This window comes from Pseudophryne corroboree, chromosome 4 (genome assembly GCF_028390025.1).
Source record: "Pseudophryne corroboree isolate aPseCor3 chromosome 4, aPseCor3.hap2, whole genome shotgun sequence".
NCBI lineage: Eukaryota > Metazoa > Chordata > Amphibia > Anura > Myobatrachidae > Pseudophryne > Pseudophryne corroboree.
Genome location: NC_086447.1, coordinates 63,028,757 through 63,050,356, shown reverse-complemented (window position 1 = coordinate 63,050,356; position 21,600 = coordinate 63,028,757). Strand labels below are relative to the sequence as shown.

Here is a 21,600-nt window from a genome sequence, read left to right as displayed (position 1 = left end):
CACAGATTCTGGGGAATATAATCTACCACTGAGCAACATCACATTTTATAGACTGGTCAATAATTTTTCATAGTTTGATTGAAACTTTTCCAATTTCTCTAGAGTATTTTAATGCATTTGTTGATCTGGAGAGGTTACATAGAGTTAAGAAAGAATCTACATTTTGCAAAACATGGAGATACCGGGGATTGAACCCGGGGCCTCATACATGTGAAGCGTGCGCTCTACCACTGAGCTACATCCCCTGTGAAAAAGTGTGGTACTCATTCGATTGCAGCTTTGCATTGTACTCAAGTTCTACTATTTTCTAGTGTTCTAAGGGTCATCTCAGAGTATAAAGCAATAAAAACCATTACACTTTGCCAGAGTTCAAGGACACCATAGTTTCCACAGCTGATGAGGATGCAAGTAGATGATCATTCCACACTTTAATTTGTTGTTAGACTTCTTCACCGGAGTCTGGGTTATCATCAGAATCCCCTACCTTATGTAATGAATGGCATGGATATTGATCAAGTATTGCCAAGTAGAGGACAGTCTTACATTCTGTTTTATCAGCAGTGTCAGAACTTGGAAGAAGGGCACATAGGATACAGGCTATGACTGCCTCCTGGGCATTGCTGACTAAGGCTTCACCAGGTATTTTGTACAGAGTTGATATGTGTTTATCTTTTCATGCATTGATTGATCACTAATTACTTGACATTCAAGCCCAAATCCATCCTCCATAGGTTCACAATGTGTTTAAAGATGTCTGTCCTTCTTAATCAATTAGTTTTGCTGTATCGTGTGATTTGTTCTTTTATGAAACTACTGCTTTTATAGTTCATTTCCCAGTGAAATTAAAACTCTGTTTCATAATTACCATATACTTGACATCAGTGTTTGGAGAATGTCAGTAGGTATGATATGGTAACTGCTGGTTAAATAAGGAAACACAGTATCCACAGAATATAATCTACCACTGAGCTACATCACATTTAATAGAATGATCTATTATTTTTCATAATTGGTGTTAATTCTTGCCCATTACTGTAGAGTGCATTCATGCATTTGTTTGTCTTGGGCTCTTCTGAAGAGGTTACATACAGATAAGTAAGAATCTATATTTTGCAAAACATGGAGATGTTGGGGATTGAACCCAGGGCCTCATACATGCAAAGCATGCGCTCTACCACCAACTCCCCTTTGAGTTGGTGTGTATTGATACCGAGCAATTGCTGTTCTGCATAGTACTCAAGTTCTACTACTTCCACTGTTCTAAGGTTAAACTCAGAGCACAGAGCAAAGATAACAATTATACCTTGCTGTATAGATTTCAAGGATACTGTAGGTATCATATGATAACTTTTATTTCAATGAGAAAACACAGATTCTGGGGAATATAATCTACCACTGAGCAACATCACATTTTATAGACTGGTCAATAATTTTTCATAGTTTGATTGAAACTTTTCCAATATCTCTAGAGTATTTTAATGCATTTGTTGATCTGGAGAGGTTACATAGAGTTAAGAAAGAATCTACATTTTGCAAAACATGGAGATGCCGGGGATTGAACCCGGGGCCTCATACATGCGAAGCATGCGCTCTACCACTGAGCTACACCCCCTGTGAAAAAGTGTGGTACTCATTCGATTGCAGCTTTGCATTGTACTCAAGTTCTACTATTTTCTAGTGTTCTAAGGGTCATCTCAGAGTATAAAGCAATAAAAACCATTACACTTTGCCAGAGTTCAAGGACACCATAGTTTCCACAGCTGATCAGGATGCAGGTAGATGATCATTCCACACTTTAAATTGCTGTTAGACTTCTTCACCGGAGTCTGGGTTAGCATCAGAATCCCCTACCTTATGTAATGAATGGCATGGATATTGATCAAGTATTGCCAAGTAGAGGACAGTCTTACATTCTGTTTTATCAGCAGTGTCAGAACTTGGAAGAAGGGCACATAGGATGCAGGCTATGACTGCCTCCTGGGCATTGCTGACTAAGGCTTCACCAGGTATTTTGTACAGAGTTGATATGTGTTTATCTTTTCATGCATTGATTGATCACTAATTACTTGACATTCAAGCCCAAATCCATCCTCCATAGGTTCACAATGTGTTTAAAGATGTCTGTCCTTCTTAATCAATTAGTTTTGCTGTATCGTGTGATTTGTTCTTTTATGAAACTACTGCTTTTATAGTTCATTTCCCAGTGAAATTAAAACTCTGTTTCATAATTACCATATACTTGACATCAGTGTTTGGAGAATGTCAGTAGGTATGATATGGTAACTGCTGGTTAAATAAGGAAACACAGTATCCACAGAATATAATCTACCACTGAGCTACATCACATTTAATAGAATGATCAATTATTTTTCATAATTGGTGTTTATTCTTATCCATTACTGTAGAGTGCATTCATGCATTTGTTGGTCTTGGGCTCTTCTGAAGAGGTTACATACAGATAAGTAAGAATCTAGATTTTGCAAAACACGGAGATGCCGGGGATTGAACCGGGGGACTCATACATGCAAAGCATGCGCTCTACCACTGAGCTACATCCCCTTTGAGTTGGTGTGTTTTGATACCGAGCGATTGCTGTTCTGCATAGTACTCAAGTTCTACTACTTCCACTGTTCTAAGGTTAAACTCAGAGCACGGAGCAAAGATAACAATTATACATTGCTGTATAGATTTCAAGGATACTGTAGGTACCATATGATAACTTTTATTTCAATGAGGAAACACAGATTCTGGGGAATATAATCTACCACTGAGCAACATCACATTTTATAGACTGGTCAATAATTTTTCATAGTTTGATTGAAACTTTTCCAATTTCTCTAGAGTATTTTAATGCATTTGTTGATCTGGAGAGGTTACATAGAGTTAAGAAAGAATCTACATTTTGCAAAACATGGAGATACCGGGGATTGAACCCGGGGCCTCATACATGTGAAGCGTGCGCTCTACCACTGAGCTACATCCCCTGTGAAAAAGTGTGGTACTCATTCGATTGCAGCTTTGCATTGTACTCAAGTTATACTATTTTCTAGTGTTCTAAGGGTCATCTCAGAGTATAAAGCAATAAAAACCATTACACTTTGCCAGAGTTCAAGGACACCATAGTTTCCACAGCTGATGAGGATGCAAGTAGATGATCATTCCACACTTTAATTTGTTGTTAGACTTCTTCACCGGAGTCTGGGTTATCATCAGAATCCCCTACCTTATGTAATGAATGGCATGGATATTGATCAAGTATTGCCAAGTAGAGGACAGTCTTACATTCTGTTTTATCAGCAGTGTCAGAACTTGGAAGAAGGGCACATAGGATACAGGCTATGACTGCCTCCTGGGCATTGCTGACTAAGGCTTCACCAGGTATTTTGTACAGAGTTGATATGTGTTTATCTTTTCATGCATTGATTGATCACTAATTACTTGACATTCAAGCCCAAATCCATCCTCCATAGGTTCACAATGTGTTTAAAGATGTCTGTCCTTCTTAATCAATTAGTTTTGCTGTATCGTGTGATTTGTTCTTTTATGAAACTACTGCTTTTATAGTTCATTTCCCAGTGAAATTAAAACTCTGTTTCATAATTACCATATACTTGACATCAGTGTTTGGAGAATGTCAGTAGGTATGATATGGTAACTGCTGGTTAAATAAGGAAACAGTATCCACAGAATATAATCTACCACTGAGCTACATCACATTTAATAGAATGATCTATTATTTTTCATAATTGGTGTTAATTCTTGCCCATTACTGTAGAGTGCATTCATGCATTTGTTTGTCTTGGGCTCTTCTGAAGAGGTTACATACAGATAAGTAAGAATCTATATTTTGCAAAACATGGAGATGTTGGGGATTGAACCCAGGGCCTCATACATGCAAAGCATGCGCTCTACCACCAACTCCCCTTTGAGTTGGTGTGTATTGATACCGAGCAATTGCTGTTCTGCATAGTACTCAAGTTCTACTACTTCCACTGTTCTAAGGTTAAACTCAGAGCACGGAGCAAAGATAACAATTATACCTTGCTGTATAGATTTCAAGGATACTGTAGGTATCATATGATAACTTTTATTTCAATGAGAAAACACAGATTCTGGGGAATATAATCTACCACTGAGCAACATCACATTTTATAGACTGGTCAATAATTTTTCATAGTTTGATTGAAACTTTTCCAATATCTCTAGAGTATTTTAATGCATTTGTTGATCTGGAGAGGTTACATAGAGTTAAGAAAGAATCTACATTTTGCAAAACATGGAGATGCCGGGGATTGAACCCGGGGCCTCATACATGCGAAGCATGCGCTCTACCACTGAGCTACACCCCCTGTGAAAAAGTGTGGTACTCATTCGATTGCAGCTTTGCATTGTACTCAAGTTCTACTATTTTCTAGTGTTCTAAGGGTCATCTCAGAGTATAAAGCAATAAAAACCATTACACTTTGCCAGAGTTCAAGGACACCATAGTTTCCACAGCTGATCAGGATGCAGGTAGATGATCATTCCACACTTTAAATTGCTGTTAGACTTCTTCACCGGAGTCTGGGTTAGCATCAGAATCCCCTACCTTATGTAATGAATGGCATGGATATTGATCAAGTATTGCCAAGTAGAGGACAGTCTTACATTCTGTTTTATCAGCAGTGTCAGAACTTGGAAGAAGGGCACATAGGATGCAGGCTTTGACTGCCTCCTGGGCATTGCTGACTAAGGCTTCACCAGGTATTTTGTACAGAGTTGATATGTGTTTATCTTTTCATGCATTGATTGATCACTAATTACTTGACATTCAAGCCCAAATCCATCCTCCATAGGTTCACAATGTGTTTAAAGATGTCTGTCCTTCTTAATCAATTAGTTTTGCTGTATCGTGTGATTTGTTCTTTTATGAAACTACTGCTTTTATAGTTCATTTCCCAGTGAAATTAAAACTCTGTTTCATAATTACCTTATACTTGACATCAGTGTTTGGAGAATGTCAGTAGGTATGATATGGTAACTGCTGGTTAAATAAGGAAACACAGTATCCACAGAATATAATCTACCACTGAGCTACATCACATTTAATAGAATGATCAATTATTTTTCATAATTGGTGTTTATTCTTATCCATTACTGTAGAGTGCATTCATGCATTTGTTGGTCTTGGGCTCTTCTGAAGAGGTTACATACAGATAAGTAAGAATCTAGATTTTGCAAAACACGGAGATGCCGGGGATTGAACCGGGGGACTCATACATGCAAAGCATGCGCTCTACCACTGAGCTACATCCCCTTTGAGTTGGTGTGTTTTGATACCGAGCGATTGCTGTTCTGCATAGTACTCAAGTTCTACTACTTCCACTGTTCTAAGGTTAAACTCAGAGCACGGAGCAAAGATAACAATTATACATTGCTGTATAGATTTCAAGGATACTGTAGGTACCATATGATAACTTTTATTTCAATGAGGAAACACAGATTCTGGGGAATATAATCTACCACTGAGCAACATCACATTTTATAGACTGGTCAATAATTTTTCATAGTTTGATTGAAACTTTTCCAATTTCTCTAGAGTATTTTAATGCATTTGTTGATCTGGAGAGGTTACATAGAGTTAAGAAAGAATCTACATTTTGCAAAACATGGAGATACCGGGGATTGAACCCGGGGCCTCATACATGTGAAGCGTGCGCTCTACCACTGAGCTACATCCCCTGTGAAAAAGTGTAGTACTCATTCGATTGCAGCTTTGCATTGTACTCAAGTTCTACTATTTTCTAGTGTTCTAAGGGTCATCTCAGAGTATAAAGCAATAAAAACCATTACACTTTGCCAGAGTTCAAGGACACCATAGTTTCCACAGCTGATGAGGATGCAAGTAGATGATCATTCCACACTTTAATTTGTTGTTAGACTTCTTTACCGGAGTCTGGGTTATCATCAGAATCCCCTACCTTATGTAATGAATGGCATGGATATTGATCAAGTATTGCCAAGTAGAGGACAGTCTTACATTCTGTTTTATCAGCAGTGTCAGAACTTGGAAGAAGGGCACATAGGATACAGGCTATGACTGCCTCCTGGGCATTGCTGACTAAGGCTTCACCAGGTATTTTGTACAGAGTTGATATGTGTTTATCTTTTCATGCATTGATTGATCACTAATTACTTGACATTCAAGCCCAAATCCATCCTCCATAGGTTCACAATGTGTTTAAAGATGTCTGTCCTTCTTAATCAATTAGTTTTGCTGTATCGTGTGATTTGTTCTTTTATGAAACTACTGCTTTTATAGTTCATTTCCCAGTGAAATTAAAACTCTGTTTCATAATTACCATATACTTGACATCAGTGTTTGGAGAATGTCAGTAGGTATGATATGGTAACTGCTGGTTAAATAAGGAAACACAGTATCCACAGAATATAATCTACCACTGAGCTACATCACATTTAATAGAATGATCTATTATTTTTCATAATTGGTGTTAATTCTTGCCCATTACTGTAGAGTGCATTCATGCATTTGTTTGTCTTGGGCTCTTCTGAAGAGGTTACATACAGATAAGTAAGAATCTATATTTTGCAAAACATGGAGATGCTGGGGATTGAACTCAGGGCCTCATACATGCAAAGCATGCGCTCTACCACTGAACTACATCCCCTTTGAGTTGGTGTGTATTGATACCGAGCAATTGCTGTTCTGCATAGTACTCAAGTTCTACTACTTCCACTGTTCTAAGGTTAAACTCAGAGCACGGAGCAAAGATAACAATTATACCTTGCTGTATAGATTTCAAGGATACTGTAGGTATCATATGATAACTTTTATTTCAATGAGAAAACACAGATTCTGGGGAATATAATCTACCACTGAGCAACATCACATTTTATAGACTGGTCAATAATTTTTCATAGTTTGATTGAAATTTTTCCAATTTCTCTAGAGTATTTTAATGCATTTGTTGATCTGGAGAGTTTACATAGAGTTAAGAAAGAATCTACATTTTGCAAAACATAGAGATGCCGGGGATTGAACCCGGGGCCTCATACATGCGAAGCGTGCGCTCTACCACTGAGCTACATCCCCTGTGAAAAAGTGAGGTACTCATTCGATTGCAGCTTTGCATTGTACTCAAGTTCTACTATTTTCTAGTGTTCTAAGGGTCATCTCAGAGTATAAAGCAATAAAAACCATTACACTTTGCCAGAGTTCAAGGACACCATAGTTTCCACAGCTGACGAGGATGCAAGTAGATGATCATTCCACACTTTAAATTGCTGTTAGACTTCTTCCCCGGAGTCTGGGTTATCATCAGAATCCCCTACCTTATGTAATGAATGGCATGGATATTGATCAAGTATTGCCAAGTAGAGGACAGTCTTACATTCTGTTTTATCAGCAGTGTCAGAACTTGGAAGAAGGGCACATAGGATGCAGGCTATGACTGCCTCCTGGGCATTGCTGACTAAGGCTTCACCAGGTATTTTGTACAGAGTTGATATGTGTTTATCTTTTCATGCATTGATTGATCACTAATTACTTGACATTCAAGCCCAAATCCATCCTCCATAGGTTCACAATGTGTTTAAAGATGTCTGTCCTTCTTAATCAATTAGTTTTGCTGTATCGTGTGATTTGTTCTTTTATGAAACTACTGCTTTTATAGTTCATTTCCCAGTGAAATTAAAACTCTGTTTCATAATTACCATATACTTGACATCAGTGTTTGGAGAATGTCAGTAGGTATGATATGGTAACTGCTGGTTAAATAAGGAAACACAGTATCCACAGAATATAATCTACCACTGAGTTACATCACATTTAATAGAATGATCAATTATTTTTCATAATTGGTGTTAATTCTTGCCCATTACTGTAGAGTGCATTCATGCATTTGTTGGTCTTGGGCTCTTCTGAAGAGGTTACATACAGATAAGTAAGAATCTATATTTTGCAAAACATGGAGATGCTGGGGATTGAACCCGGGGACTCATACATGCAAAGCAAGTGCTCTACCACTGAGTAACATCCCCTTTGAGTTGGTGTGTTTTGATACCGAGCGATTGCTGTTCTGCATAGTACTCAAGTTCTACTACTTCCACTGTTCTAAGGTTAAACTCAGAGCACGGAGCAAAGATAACAATTATACCTTGCTGTATAGATTTCAAGGATACTGTAGGTATCATATGATAACTTTTATTTCAATGACGAAACACAGATTCTGGGGAATATAATCTACCACTGAGCAACATCACATTTTATAGACTGGTCAATAATTTTTCATAATTTGATTGAAACTTTTCCAATTTCTCTAGAGTATTTTAATGCATTTGTTGATCTGGAGAGGTTACATAGAGTTAAGAAAGAATCTACATTTTGCAAAACACGGGGATGCCGGGGATTGAACCCGGGGCCTCATACATGCAAAGCATGCGCTCTACCACTGAGCTACATACCTTGTGAAAAAGTGAGGTACTCATTCGATTGCAGCTTTGCATTGTACTCAAGTTCTACTATTTTCTAGTGTTCTAAGGTTCATCTCAGAGTATAAAGCAATAAAAACCATTACACTTTGCCAGAGTTCAAGGACACCATAGTTTCCACAGCTGATGAGGATGCAAGTAGATGATCATTCCACACTTTAATTTGCTGTTAGACTTCTTCACCGGAGTCTGGGTTATCATCAGAATCCCCTACCTTATGTAATGAATGGCATGGATATTGATCAAGTATTGCCAAGTAGAGGACAGTCTTACATTCTGTTTTATCAGCAGTGTCAGAACTTGGAAGAAGGGCACATAGGATACAGGCTATGACTGCCTCCTGGGCATTTCTGACTAAGGCTTCACCAGGTATTTTGTACAGAGTTGATATGTGTTTATCTTTTCATGCATTGATTGATCACTAATTACTTGACATTCAAGCCCAAATCCATCCTCCATAGGTTCACAATGTGTTTAAAGATGTCTGTCCTTCTTAATCAATTAGTTTTGCTGTATCGTGTGATTTGTTCTTTTATGAAACTACTGCTTTTATAGTTCATTTCCCAGTGAAATTAAAACTCTGTTTCATAATTACCATATACTTGACATCAGTGTTTGGAGAATGTCAGTAGGTATGATATGGTAACTGCTGGTTAAATAAGGAAACACAGTATCCACAGAATATAATCTACCACTGAGTTACATCACATTTAATAGAATGATCAATTATTTTTCATAATTGGTGTTAATTCTTGCCCATTACTGTAGAGTGCTTTCATGCATTTGTTGGTCTTGGGCTCTTCTGAAGAGGTTACATACAGATAAGTAAGAATCTATATTTTGCAAAACATGGAGATGCTGGGAATTGAACCCAGGGCCTCATACATGCAAAACATGCGCTCGACCATTGAGCTACATCCCCTTTGAGTTGGTGTGTATTGATACCGAGCAATTGCTGTTCTGCATAGTACTCAAGTTCTACTACTTCCACTGTTCTAAGGTTAAACTCAGAGCACGGAGCAAAGACAACAATTATACCTTGCTGTATAGATTTCAAGGATACTGTAGGTATCATATGATAACTTTTATTTCAATGAGAAAACACAGATTCTGGGGAATATAATCTACCACTGAGCAACATCACATTTTATAGACTGGTCAATAATTTTTCATAGTTTGATTGAAACTTTTCCAATTTCTCTAGAGTATTTTAATGCATTTGTTGATCTGGAGAGGTTACATAGAGTTAAGAAAGAATCTACATTTTGCAAAACATGGAGATGCCAGGGATTGAACCCGGGGCCTCATACATGCGAAGCGTGCGCTCTACCACTGAGCTACATCCCCTGTGAAAAAGTGTGGTACTCATTCGATTGCAGCTTTGCATTGTACTCAAGTTCTACTATTTTCTAGTGTTCTAAGGGTCATCTCAGAGTATAAAGCAATAAAAACCATTACACTTTGCCAGAGTTCAAGGACACCATAGTTTCCACAGCTGATCAGGATGCAGGTAGATGATCATTCCACACTTTAAATTGCTGTTAGACTTCTTCACCGGAGTCGGGGTTATCATCAGAATCCCCTACCTTATGTAATGAATGGCATGGATATTGATCAAGTATTGCCAAGTAGAGGACAGTCTTACATTCTGTTTTATCAGCAGTGTCAGAACTTGGAAGAAGGGCACATAGGATGCAGGCTATGACTGCCTCCTGGGCATTTCTGACTAAGGCTTCACCAGGTATTTTGTACAGAGTTGATATGTGTTTATCTTTTCATGCATTGATTGATCACTAATTACTTGACATTCAAGCCCAAATCCATCCTCCATAGGTTCACAATGTGTTTAAAGATGTCTGTCCTTCTTAATCAATTAGTTTTGCTGTATCGTGTGATTTGTTCTTTTATGAAACTACTGCTTTTATAGTTCATTTCCCAGTGAAATTAAAACTCTGTTTCATAATTACCATATACTTGACATCAGTGTTTGGAGAATGTCAGTAGGTATGATATGGTAACTGCTGGTTAAATAAGGAAACACAGTATCCACAGAATATAATCTACCACTGAGCTACATCACATTTAATAGAATGATCAATTATTTTTCATAATTGGTGTTAATTCTTGCCCATTACTGTAGAGTGCATTCATGCATTTGTTGGTCTTGGGCTCTTCTGAAGAGGTTACATACAGATAAGTAAGAATCTATATTTTGCAAAACATGGAGATGCTGGGGATTGAATCCGGGGACTCATACATGCAAAGCAAGCGCTCTACCACTGAGTAACATCCCCTTTGAGTTGGTGTGTTTTGATACCGAGCGATTGCTGTTCTGCATAGTACTCAAGTTCTACTACTTCCACTGTTCTAAGGTTAAACTCAGAGCACGGAGCAAAGATAACAATTATACCTTGCTGTATAGATTTCAAGGATACTGTAGGTATCATATGATAACTTTTATTTCAATGACGAAACACAGATTCTTGGGAATATAATCTACCACTGAGCAACATCACATTTTATAGACTGGTCAATAATTTTTCATAGTTTGATTGAAACTTTTCCAATTTCTCTAGAGTATTTTAATGCATTTGTTGATCTGGAGAGGTTACATAGAGTTAAGAAAGAATCTACATTTTGCAAAACATGGAGATGCCGGGGATTGAACCCAGGGCCTCATACATGCAAAGCATGTGCTCTACCACTGAGCTACATCTCCTGTGAAAAAGTCTGGTACTCATTTGATTGCAGCTTTGCATTGTACTCAAGTTCTACTATTTTCTAGTGTTCTATGGGTCATCTCAGAGTATAAAGAAATAAAAACCATTACACTTTGCCAGAGTTCAAGGACACCATAGTTTCCACAGCTGATGAGGATGCAAGTAGATGATCATTGCACACTTTAAATTGCTGTTAGACTTCTTCACCGGAGTCTGGGTTATCATCAGAATCCCCTACCTTATGTAATGAATGGCATGGATATTGATCAAGTATTGCCAAGTAGAGGACAGTCTTACATTCTGTTTTATCAGCAGTGTCAGAACTTGGAAGAAGGGCACATAGGATACAGGCTATGACTGCCTCCTGGGCATTTCTGACTAAGGCTTCACCAGGTATTTTGTACAGAGTTGATATGTGTTTATCTTTTCATGCATTGATTGTTTACTAATTACTTGACATTCAAGCCCAAATCCATCCTCCATAGGTTCACAATGTGTTTAAAGATGTCTGTCCTTCTTAATCAATTAGTTTTGCTGTATCGTGTGATTTGTTCTTTTATGAAACTACTGCTTTTATAGTTCATTTCCCAGTGAAATTAAAACTCTGTTTCATAATTACCATATACTTGACATCAGTGTTTGGAGAATGTCAGTAGGTATGATATGGTAACTGCTGGTTAAATAAGGAAACACAGTATCCACAGAATATAATCTACCACTGAGTTACATCACATTTAATAGAATGATCAATTATTTTTCATAATTGGTGTTAATTCTTGCCCATTACTGTAGAGTGCATTCATGCATTTGTTGGTCTTGGGCTCTTCTGAAGAGGTTACATACAGATAAGTAAGAATCTATATTTTGCAAAACATGGAGATGCCAGGGATTGAACCAGGGGCTCATACATGCAATGCATGCGCTCTACCACTGAGCTACATCCCCTTTGAGTTGGTGTGTTTTGATACCGAGCGATTGCTGTTCTGCATAGTACTCTAGTTCTACTACTTCCACTGTTCTAAGGTTAAACTCAGAGCACGGAGCAAAGATAACAATTATACCTTGCTGTATAGATTTCAAGGATACTGTAGGTATCATATGATAACTTTTATTTCAATGAGGAAACACAGATTCTGGGGAATATAATCTACCACTGAGCAACATCACATTTTATAGACTGGTCAATCATTTTTCATAGTTTGATTGAAACTTTTCCAATTTCTCTAGAGTATTTTAATGCATTTGTTGATCTGGAGAAGTTACATAGAGTTAAGAAAGAATCTACATTTTGCAAAACATGGAGATGCCGGGGATTGAACCCAGGGCCTCATACATGCAAAGCATGTGCTCTACCACTGAGCTACATACCCTGTGAAAACGTATGGTACTCATTCGATTGCAGCTTTGCATTGTACTCAAGTTCTACTATTTTCTAGTGTTCTAAGGGTCATCTCAGAGTATAAAGCAATAAAAACCATTACACTTTGCCAGAGTTCAAGGACACCATAGTTTCCACAGCTGATCAGGATGCAGGTAGATGATCATTCCACACTTTAAATTGCTGTTAGACTTCTTCACCGGAGTCGGGGTTATCATCAGAATCCCCTACCTTATGTAATGAATGGCATGGATATTGATCAAGTATTGCCAAGTAGAGGACAGTCTTACATTCTGTTTTATCAGCAGTGTCAGAACTTGGAAGAAGGGCACATAGGATGCAGGCTATGACTGCCTCCTGGGCATTGCTGACTAAGGCTTCACCAGGTATTTTGTACAGAGTTGATATGTGTTTATCTTTTCATGCATTGATTGATCACTAATTACTTGACATTCAAGCCCAAATCCATCCTCCATAGGTTCACAATGTGTTTAAAGATGTCTGTCCTTCTTAATCAATTAGTTTTGCTGTATCGTGTGATTTGTTCTTTTATGAAACTACTGCTTTTATAGTTCATTTCCCAGTGAAATTAAAACTCTGTTTCATAATTACCATATACTTGACATCAGTGTTTGGAGAATGTCAGTAGGTATGATATGGTAACTGCTGGTTAAATAAGGAAACACAGTATCCACAGAATATAATCTACCACTGAGTTACATCACATTTAATAGAATGATCAATTATTTTTCATAATTGGTGTTAATTCTTGCCCATTACTGTAGAGTGCATTCATGCATTTGTTGGTCTTGGGCTCTTCTGAAGAGGTTACATACAGATAAGTAAGAATCTATATTTTGCAAAACATGGAGATGCCAGGGATTGAACCAGGGGCTCATACCTGCAATGCATGCGCTCTACCACTGAGCTACATCCCCTTTGAGTTGGTGTGTTTTGATACCGAGCGATTGCTGTTCTGCATAGTACTCTAGTTCTACTACTTCCACTGTTCTAAGGTTAAACTCAGAGCACGGAGCAAAGATAACAATTATACCTTGCTGTATAGATTTCAAGGATACTGTAGGTATCATATGATAACTTTTATTTCAATGTGGAAACACAGATTCTGGGGAATATAATCTACCACTGAGCAACATCACATTTTATAGACTGGTCAATCATTTTTCATAGTTTGATTGAAACTTTTCCAATTTCTCTAGAGTATTTTAATGCATTTGTTGATCTGGAGAAGTTACATAGAGTTAAGAAAGAATCTACATTTTGCAAAACATGGAGATGCCAGGGATTGAACCCGGGGCCTCATACATGTGAAGCATGCGCTCTACCACTGAGCTACATACCCTGTGAAAACGTATGGTACTCATTCGATTGCAGCTTTGCATTGTACTCAAGTTCTACTATTTTCTAGTGTTCTAAGGGTCATCTCAGAGTATAAATCAATAAAAACCATTACACTTTGCCAGAGTTCAAGGACACCATAGTTTCCACAGCTGATGAGGATGCAAGTAGATGATCATTCCACACTTTAATTTGCTGTTAGACTTCTTCACCGGAGTCTGGGTTATCATCAGAATCCCCTACCTTATGTAATGAATGGCATGGATATTGATCAAGTATTGCCAAGTAGAGGACAGTCTTACATTCTGTTTTATCAGCAGTGTCAGAACTTGGAAGAAGGGCACATAGGATACAGGCTATGACTGCCTCCTGGGCATTTCTGACTAAGGCTTCACCAGGTATTTTGTACAGAGTTGATATGTGTTTATCTTTTCATGCATTGATTGATCACTAATTACTTGACATTCAAGCCCAAATCCATCCTCCATAGGTTCACAATGTGTTTAAAGATGTCTGTCCTTCTTAATCAATTAGTTTTGCTGTATCGTGTGATTTGTTCTTTTATGAAACTACTGCTTTTATAGTTCATTTCCCAGTGAAATTAAAACTCTGTTTCATAATTACCATATACTTGACATCAGTGTTTGGAGAATGTCAGTAGGTATGATATGGTAACTGCTGGTTAAATAAGGAAACACAGTATCCACAGAATATAATCTACCACTGAGTTACATCACATTTAATAGAATGATCAATTATTTTTCATAATTGGTGTTAATTCTTGCCCATTACTGTAGAGTGCATTCATGCATTTGTTGGTCTTGGGCTCTTCTGAAGAGGTTACATACAGATAAGTAAGAATCTATATTTTGCAAAACATGGAGATGCTGGGAATTGAACCCAGGGCCTCATACATGCAAAACATGCGCTCGACCATTGAGCTACATCCCCTTTGAGTTGGTGTGTTTTGATACCGAGCAATTGCTGTTCTGCATAGTACTCAAGTTCAACTACTTCCTCTGTTCTAAGGTTAAACTCAGAGCACGGAGCAAAGACAACAATTATACCTTGCTGTATAGATTTCAAGGATACTGTAGGTATCATATGATAACTTTTATTTCAATGAGAAAACACAGATTCTGGGGAATATAATCTACCACTGAGCAACATCACATTTTATAGACTGGTCAATAATTTTTCATAGTTTGATTGAAACTTTTCCAATTTCTCTAGAGTATTTTAATGCATTTGTTGATCTGGAGAGGTTACATAGAGTTAAGAAAGAATCTACATTTTGCAAAACATGGAGATACCGGGGATTGAACCCGGGGCCTCATACATGCGAAGCGTGCGCTCTACCACTGAGCTACATCCCCTGTGAAAAAGTGTGGTACTCATTCGATTGCAGCTTTGCATTGTACTCAAGTTCTACTATTTTCTAGTGTTCTAAGGGTCATCTCAGAGTATAAAGCAATAAAAACCATTACACTTTGCCAGAGTTCAAGGACACCATAGTTTCCACAGCTGATCAGGATGCAGGTAGATGATCATTCCACACTTTAAATTGCTGTTAGACTTCTTCACCGGAGTCTGGGTTATCATCAGAATCCCCTACCTTATGTAATGAATGGCATGGATATTGATCAAGTATTGCCAAGTAGAGGACAGTCTTACATTCTGTTTTATCAGCAGTGTCAGAACTTGGAAGAAGGGCACATAGGATGCAGGCTATGACTGCCTCCTGGGCATTTCTGACTAAGGCTTCACCAGGTATTTTGTACAGAGTTGATATGTGTTTATCTTTTCATGCATTGATTGATCACTAATTGCTTGACATTCAAGCCCAAATCCATCCTCCATAGGTTCACAATGTGTTTAAAGATGTCTGTCCTTCTTAATCAATTAGTTTTGCTGTATCGTGTGATTTGTTCTTTTATGAAACTACTGCTTTTATAGTTCATTTCCCAGTGAAATTAAAACTCTGTTTCATAATTACCATATACTTGACATCAGTGTTTGGAGAATGTCAGTAGGTATGATATGGTAACTGCTGGTTAAATAAGGAAACACAGTATCCACAGAATATAATCTACCACTGAGCTACATCACATTTAATAGAATGATCAATTATTTTTCATAATTGGTGTTAATTCTTGCCCATTACTGTAGAGTGCATTCATGCATTTGTTGGTCTTGGGCTCTTCTGAAGAGGTTACATACAGATAAGTAAGAATCTATATTTTGCAAAACATGGAGATGCTGGGGATTGAATCCGGGGAATCATACATGCAAAGCAAGCGCTCTACCACTGAGTAACATCCCCTTTGAGTTGGTGTGTTTTGATACCGAGCGATTGCTGTTCTGCATAGTACTCAAGTTCTACTACTTCCACTGTTCTAAGGTTAAACTCAGAGCACGGAGCAAAGATAACAATTATACCTTGCTGTATAGATTTCAAGGATACTGTAGGTATCATATGATAACTTTTATTTCAATGAGAAAACACAGATTCTGGGGAATATAATCTACCACTGAGCAACATCACATTTTATAGACTGGTCAATAATTTTTCATAGTTTGATTGAAACTTTTCCAATTTCTCTAGAGTATTTTAATGCATTTGTTGATCTGGAGAGGTTACATAGAGTTAAGAAAGAATCTACATTTTGCAAAACATGGAGATGCCGGGGATTGAACCCGGGGCCTCATACATGCGAAGCGTGCGCTCTACCACTGAGCTACATCCCCTGTGAAAAAGTGAGGTACTCATTCGATTGCAGCTTTGCATTGTACTCAAGTTCTACTATTTTCTAGTGTTCTAAGGGTCATCTCAGAGTATAAAGCAATAAAAACAATTACACTTTGCCAGAGTTCAAGGACACCATAGTTTCCACAGCTGACGAGGAAGCAAGTAGATGATCATTCCACACTTTAAATTGCTGTTAGACTTCTTCCCCGGAGTCTGGGTTATCATCAGAATCCCCTACCTTATGTAATGAATGGCATGGATATTGATCAAGTATTGCCAAGTAGAGGACAGTCTTACATTCTGTTTTATCAGCAGTGTCAGAACTTGGAAGAAGGGCACATAGGATACAGGCTATGACTGCCTCCTGGGCATTGCTGACTAAGGCTTCACCAGGTATTTTGTACAGAGTTGATATGTGTTTATCTTTTCATGCATTGATTGATCACTAATTACTTGACATTCAAGCCCAAATCCATCCTCCATAGGTTCACAATGTGTTTAAAGATGTCTGTCCTTCTTAATCAATTAGTTTTGCTGTATCGTGTGATTTGTTCTTTTATGAAACTACTGCTTTTATAGTTCATTTCCCAGTGAAATTAAAACTCTGTTTCATAATTACCATATACTTGACATCAGTGTTTGGAGAATGTCAGTAGGTATGATATGGTAACTGCTGGTTAAATAAGGAAACACAGTATCCACAGAATATAATCTACCACTGAGCTACATCACATTTAATAGAATGATCAATTATTTTTCATAATTGGTGTTAATTCTTGCCCATTACTGTAGAGTGCATTCATGCATTTGTTGGTCTTGGGCTCTTCTGAAGAGGTTACATACAGATAAGTAAGAATCTATATTTTGCAAAACATGGAGATGCTGGGGATTGAACCCGGGGACTCATACATGCAAAGCAAGTGCTCTACCACTGAGTAACATCCCCTTTGAGTTGGTGTGTTTTGATACCGAGCGATTGCTGTTCTGCATAGTACTCAAGTTCTACTACTTCCACTGTTCTAAGGTTAAACTCAGAGCACGGAGCAAAGATAACAATTATACCTTGCTGTATAGATTTCAAGGATACTGTAGGTATCATATGATAACTTTTATTTCAATGACGAAACACAGATTCTGGGGAATATAATCTACCACTGAGCAACATCACATTTTATAGACTGGTCAATAATTTTTCATAATTTGATTGAAACTTTTCCAATTTCTCTAGAGTATTTTAATACATTTGTTGATCTGGAGAGGTTACATAGAGTTAAGAAAGAATCTACATTTTGCAAAACACAAGGATGCCGGGGATTGAACCCGGGGCCTCATACATGCAAAGCATGCGCTCTACCACTGAGCTACATCCCTTGTGAAAAAGTGAGGTACTCATTCGATTGCAGCTTTGCATTGTACTCAAGTTCTACTATTTTCTAGTGTTCTAAGGTTCATCTCAGAGTATAAAGCAATAAAAACCATTACACTTTGCCAGAGTTCAAGGACACCATAGTTTCCACAGCTGATGAGGATGCAAGTAGATGATCATTCCACACTTTAATTTGCTGTTAGACTTCTTCACCGGAGTCTGGGTTATCATCAGAATCCCCTACCTTATGTAATGAATGGCATGGATATTGATCAAGTATTGCCAAGTAGAGGACAGTCTTACTTTCTGTTTTATCAGCAGTGTCAGAACTTGGAAGAAGGGCACATAGGATACAGGCTATGACTGCCTCCTGGGCATTTCTGACTAAGGCTTCACCAGGTATTTTGTACAGAGTTGATATGTGTTTATCTTTTCATGCATTGATTGATCACTAATTACTTGACATTCAAGCCCAAATCCATCCTCCATAGGTTCACAATGTGTTTAAAGATGTCTGTCCTTCTTAATCAATTAGTTTTGCTGTATCGTGTGATTTGTTCTTTTATGAAACTACTGCTTTTATAGTTCATTTCCCAGTGAAATTGAAACTCTGTTTCATAATTACCATATACTTGACATCAGTGTTTGGAGAATGTCAGTAGGTATGATATGGTAACTGCTGGTTAAATAAGGAAACACAGTATCCACAGAATATAATCTACCACTGAGTTACATCACATTTAATAGAATGATCAATTATTTTTCATAATTGGTGTTAATTCTTGCCCATTACTGTAGAGTGCATTCATGCATTTGTTGGTCTTGGGCTCTTCTGAAGAGGTTACATACAGATAAGTAAGAATCTATATTTTGCAAAACATGGAGATGCTGGGAATTGAACCCAGGGCCTCATACATGCAAAACATGCGCTCGACCATTGAGCTACATCCCCTTTGAGTTGGTGTGTATTGATACCGAGCAATTGCTGTTCTGCATAGTACTCAAGTTCTACTACTTCCACTGTTCTAAGGTTAAACTCAGAGCACGGAGCAAAGACAACAATTATACCTTGCTGTATAGATTTCAAGGATACTGTAGGTATCATATGATAACTTTTATTTCAATGAGAAAACACAGATTCTGGGGAATATAATCTACCACTGAGCAACATCACATTTTATAGACTGGTCAATAATTTTTCATAGTTTGATTGAAACTTTTCCAATTTCTCTAGAGTATTTTAATGCATTTGTTGATCTGGAGAGGTTACATAGAGTTAAGAAAGAATCTACATTTTGCAAAACATGGAGATGCCGGGGATTGAACCCGGGGCCTCATACATGCAAAGTGTGCGCTCTACCACTGAGCTACATCCCCTGTGAAAAAGTGTGGTACTCATTCGATTGCAGCTTTGCATTGTACTCAAGTTCTACTATTTTCTAGTGTTCTAAGGGTCATCTCAGAGTATAAAGCAATAAAAACCATTACACTTTGCCAGAGTTCAAGGACACCATAGTTTCCACAGCTGATCAGGATGCAGGTAGATGATCATTCCACACTTTAAATTGCTGTTAGACTTCTTCACCGGAGTCGGGGTTATCATCAGAATCCCCTACCTTATGTAATGAATGGCATGGATATTAATCAAGTATTGCCAAGTAGAGGACAGTCTTACATTCTGTTTTATCAGCAGTGTCAGAACTTGGAAGAAGGGCACATAGGATGCAGGCTATGACTGCCTCCTGGGCATTTCTGACTAAGGCTTCACCAGGTATTTTGTACAGAGTTGATATGTGTTTATCTTTTCATGCATTGATTGATCACTAATTACTTGACATTCAAGCCCAAATCCATCCTCCATAGGTTCACAATGTGTTTAAAGATGTCTGTCCTTCTTAATCAATTAGTTTTGCTGTATCGTGTGATTTGTTCTTTTATGAAACTACTGCTTTTATAGTTCATTTCCCAGTGAAATTAAAACTCTGTTTCATAATTACCATATACTTGACATCAGTGTTTGGAGAATGTCAGTAGGTATGATATGGTAACTGCTGGTTAAATAAGGAAACACAGTATCCACAGAATATAATCTACCACTGAGCTACATCACATTTAATAGAATGATCAATTATTTTTCATAATTGGTGTTAATTCTTGCCCATTACTGTAGAGTGCATTCATGCATTTGTTGGTCTTGGGCTCTTCTGAAGAGGTTACATACAGATAAGTAAGAATCTATATTTTGCAAAACATGGAGATGCTGGGGATTGAATCCGGGGACTCATACATGCAAAGCAAGCGCTCTACCACTGAGCTACATGCCCTTTGAGATGGTGTGTATTGATACCGAGCGATTGCTGTTCTGCATAGTACTCAAGTTCTACTACTTCCACTGTTCTAAGGTTAAACTCAGAGCACGGAGCAAATATAACAATTATACCTTGCTGTATAGATTTCAAGGATACTGTAGGTATCATATAATAACTTTTATTTCAATGAGGAAACACAGATTCTGGGGAATATAATCTACCACTGAGCAACATCACATTTTATAGACTGGTCAATAATTTTTCACAGTTTGATTGAAACTTTTCCAATTTCTCTAGAGTATTTTAATGCATTTGTTGATCTGGAGAGGTTACACAGAGTTAAGAAAGAATCTACATTTTGCAAAACATGGAGATGCCAGGGATTGAATCCGGAGCCTCATACATGCAAAGCATGCGCTCTACCACTAAGCTACATCCCCTTTGAGTTGGTGTGTTTTGATACCGAGCAATTGCTCTTCTGCATAGTACTCAAGTTCTACTACTTCCACTGTTCTAAGGTTAAACTCAGAGCACGGAGCAAACATAACAATTATACCTTGCTGTATAGATTTCAAGGATACTGTAGGCATCATATGATGACTTTTATTTCAATGAGAAAACACAGATTCTGGGGAATATAATCTACCACTGAGCAACATCACATTTTATATACTGGTCAATAATTTTTCACAGTTTGATTGAAACTTTTCCAATTTCTCTAGAGTATTTTAATGCATTTGTTGATCTGGAGAGGTTACATAGAGTTAAGAAAGAATCTACATTTTGCAAAACATGGATATGACGGGGATTGAACCCGGGGCCTCATACATGCAAAGCATGCGCTTTACCACTGAGCTACATCCCCTGTGAAAAAGTGTGGTACTCATTCGATTGCAGCTTTGCATTGTACTCAAGTTCTACTATTTTCTAGTGTTCTAAGGGTCATCTCAGAGTATAAAGCAATAAAAACCATTACACTTTGCCAGAGTTCAAGGACACCATAGTTTCCACAGCTGATCAGGATGCAGGTAGATGATCATTCCACACTTTAAATTGCTGTTAGACTTCTTCACCGGAGTCGGGGTTATCATCAGAATCCCCTACCTTATGTAATGAATGGCATGGATATTAATCAAGTATTGCCAAGTAGAGGACAGTCTTACATTCTGTTTTATCAGCAGTGTCAGAACTTGGAAGAAGGGCACATAGGATGCAGGCTATGACTGCCT

At 37.8% G+C, this 21,600-nt stretch overlaps 25 non-coding genes across 25 annotated transcripts; all 25 read right to left on the bottom strand.

Moving 5' to 3' along the window:
* Window positions 1–173: 173 nt before the first annotated feature.
* On the bottom strand, window positions 174–245 carry TRNAV-CAC (transfer RNA valine (anticodon CAC)). Its single transcript has one exon. It is a non-coding gene; the product is annotated as a tRNA-Val (tRNA).
* Window positions 246–1,540: 1,295 nt separating this feature from the next.
* On the bottom strand, window positions 1,541–1,612 carry TRNAA-CGC (transfer RNA alanine (anticodon CGC)). Its single transcript has one exon. It is a non-coding gene; the product is annotated as a tRNA-Ala (tRNA).
* An 875-nt stretch (window positions 1,613–2,487) lies between these two features.
* On the bottom strand, window positions 2,488–2,559 carry TRNAA-UGC (transfer RNA alanine (anticodon UGC)). Its single transcript has one exon. It is a non-coding gene; the product is annotated as a tRNA-Ala (tRNA).
* A 353-nt stretch (window positions 2,560–2,912) lies between these two features.
* Window positions 2,913–2,984, bottom strand: TRNAV-CAC (transfer RNA valine (anticodon CAC)). Its single transcript has one exon. It is a non-coding gene; the product is annotated as a tRNA-Val (tRNA).
* Window positions 2,985–4,277: 1,293 nt separating this feature from the next.
* Window positions 4,278–4,349, bottom strand: TRNAA-CGC (transfer RNA alanine (anticodon CGC)). Its single transcript has one exon. It is a non-coding gene; the product is annotated as a tRNA-Ala (tRNA).
* An 875-nt stretch (window positions 4,350–5,224) lies between these two features.
* On the bottom strand, window positions 5,225–5,296 carry TRNAA-UGC (transfer RNA alanine (anticodon UGC)). Its single transcript has one exon. It is a non-coding gene; the product is annotated as a tRNA-Ala (tRNA).
* Window positions 5,297–5,649: 353 nt separating this feature from the next.
* Window positions 5,650–5,721, bottom strand: TRNAV-CAC (transfer RNA valine (anticodon CAC)). Its single transcript has one exon. It is a non-coding gene; the product is annotated as a tRNA-Val (tRNA).
* An 875-nt stretch (window positions 5,722–6,596) lies between these two features.
* Window positions 6,597–6,668, bottom strand: TRNAA-UGC (transfer RNA alanine (anticodon UGC)). Its single transcript has one exon. It is a non-coding gene; the product is annotated as a tRNA-Ala (tRNA).
* A 353-nt stretch (window positions 6,669–7,021) lies between these two features.
* On the bottom strand, window positions 7,022–7,093 carry TRNAA-CGC (transfer RNA alanine (anticodon CGC)). Its single transcript has one exon. It is a non-coding gene; the product is annotated as a tRNA-Ala (tRNA).
* Window positions 7,094–8,393: 1,300 nt separating this feature from the next.
* TRNAA-UGC (transfer RNA alanine (anticodon UGC)) lies at window positions 8,394–8,465 on the bottom strand. Its single transcript has one exon. It is a non-coding gene; the product is annotated as a tRNA-Ala (tRNA).
* Window positions 8,466–9,340: 875 nt separating this feature from the next.
* Window positions 9,341–9,412, bottom strand: TRNAA-UGC (transfer RNA alanine (anticodon UGC)). The gene has a single exon. It is a non-coding gene; the product is annotated as a tRNA-Ala (tRNA).
* A 353-nt stretch (window positions 9,413–9,765) lies between these two features.
* TRNAA-CGC (transfer RNA alanine (anticodon CGC)) lies at window positions 9,766–9,837 on the bottom strand. The gene has a single exon. It is a non-coding gene; the product is annotated as a tRNA-Ala (tRNA).
* A 1,300-nt stretch (window positions 9,838–11,137) lies between these two features.
* Window positions 11,138–11,209, bottom strand: TRNAA-UGC (transfer RNA alanine (anticodon UGC)). The gene has a single exon. It is a non-coding gene; the product is annotated as a tRNA-Ala (tRNA).
* An 875-nt stretch (window positions 11,210–12,084) lies between these two features.
* Window positions 12,085–12,155, bottom strand: TRNAA-UGC (transfer RNA alanine (anticodon UGC)). Its single transcript has one exon. It is a non-coding gene; the product is annotated as a tRNA-Ala (tRNA).
* Window positions 12,156–12,508: 353 nt separating this feature from the next.
* TRNAA-UGC (transfer RNA alanine (anticodon UGC)) lies at window positions 12,509–12,580 on the bottom strand. Its single transcript has one exon. It is a non-coding gene; the product is annotated as a tRNA-Ala (tRNA).
* Window positions 12,581–13,455: 875 nt separating this feature from the next.
* Window positions 13,456–13,526, bottom strand: TRNAA-UGC (transfer RNA alanine (anticodon UGC)). Its single transcript has one exon. It is a non-coding gene; the product is annotated as a tRNA-Ala (tRNA).
* A 353-nt stretch (window positions 13,527–13,879) lies between these two features.
* TRNAV-CAC (transfer RNA valine (anticodon CAC)) lies at window positions 13,880–13,951 on the bottom strand. The gene has a single exon. It is a non-coding gene; the product is annotated as a tRNA-Val (tRNA).
* Window positions 13,952–14,826: 875 nt separating this feature from the next.
* On the bottom strand, window positions 14,827–14,898 carry TRNAA-UGC (transfer RNA alanine (anticodon UGC)). Its single transcript has one exon. It is a non-coding gene; the product is annotated as a tRNA-Ala (tRNA).
* A 353-nt stretch (window positions 14,899–15,251) lies between these two features.
* On the bottom strand, window positions 15,252–15,323 carry TRNAA-CGC (transfer RNA alanine (anticodon CGC)). The gene has a single exon. It is a non-coding gene; the product is annotated as a tRNA-Ala (tRNA).
* A 1,300-nt stretch (window positions 15,324–16,623) lies between these two features.
* On the bottom strand, window positions 16,624–16,695 carry TRNAA-CGC (transfer RNA alanine (anticodon CGC)). Its single transcript has one exon. It is a non-coding gene; the product is annotated as a tRNA-Ala (tRNA).
* A 1,300-nt stretch (window positions 16,696–17,995) lies between these two features.
* Window positions 17,996–18,067, bottom strand: TRNAA-UGC (transfer RNA alanine (anticodon UGC)). The gene has a single exon. It is a non-coding gene; the product is annotated as a tRNA-Ala (tRNA).
* Window positions 18,068–18,942: 875 nt separating this feature from the next.
* On the bottom strand, window positions 18,943–19,014 carry TRNAA-UGC (transfer RNA alanine (anticodon UGC)). The gene has a single exon. It is a non-coding gene; the product is annotated as a tRNA-Ala (tRNA).
* Window positions 19,015–19,367: 353 nt separating this feature from the next.
* TRNAA-UGC (transfer RNA alanine (anticodon UGC)) lies at window positions 19,368–19,439 on the bottom strand. The gene has a single exon. It is a non-coding gene; the product is annotated as a tRNA-Ala (tRNA).
* Window positions 19,440–20,739: 1,300 nt separating this feature from the next.
* TRNAA-UGC (transfer RNA alanine (anticodon UGC)) lies at window positions 20,740–20,811 on the bottom strand. The gene has a single exon. It is a non-coding gene; the product is annotated as a tRNA-Ala (tRNA).
* Window positions 20,812–21,164: 353 nt separating this feature from the next.
* On the bottom strand, window positions 21,165–21,236 carry TRNAA-UGC (transfer RNA alanine (anticodon UGC)). Its single transcript has one exon. It is a non-coding gene; the product is annotated as a tRNA-Ala (tRNA).
* Window positions 21,237–21,600: the final 364 nt, after the last annotated feature.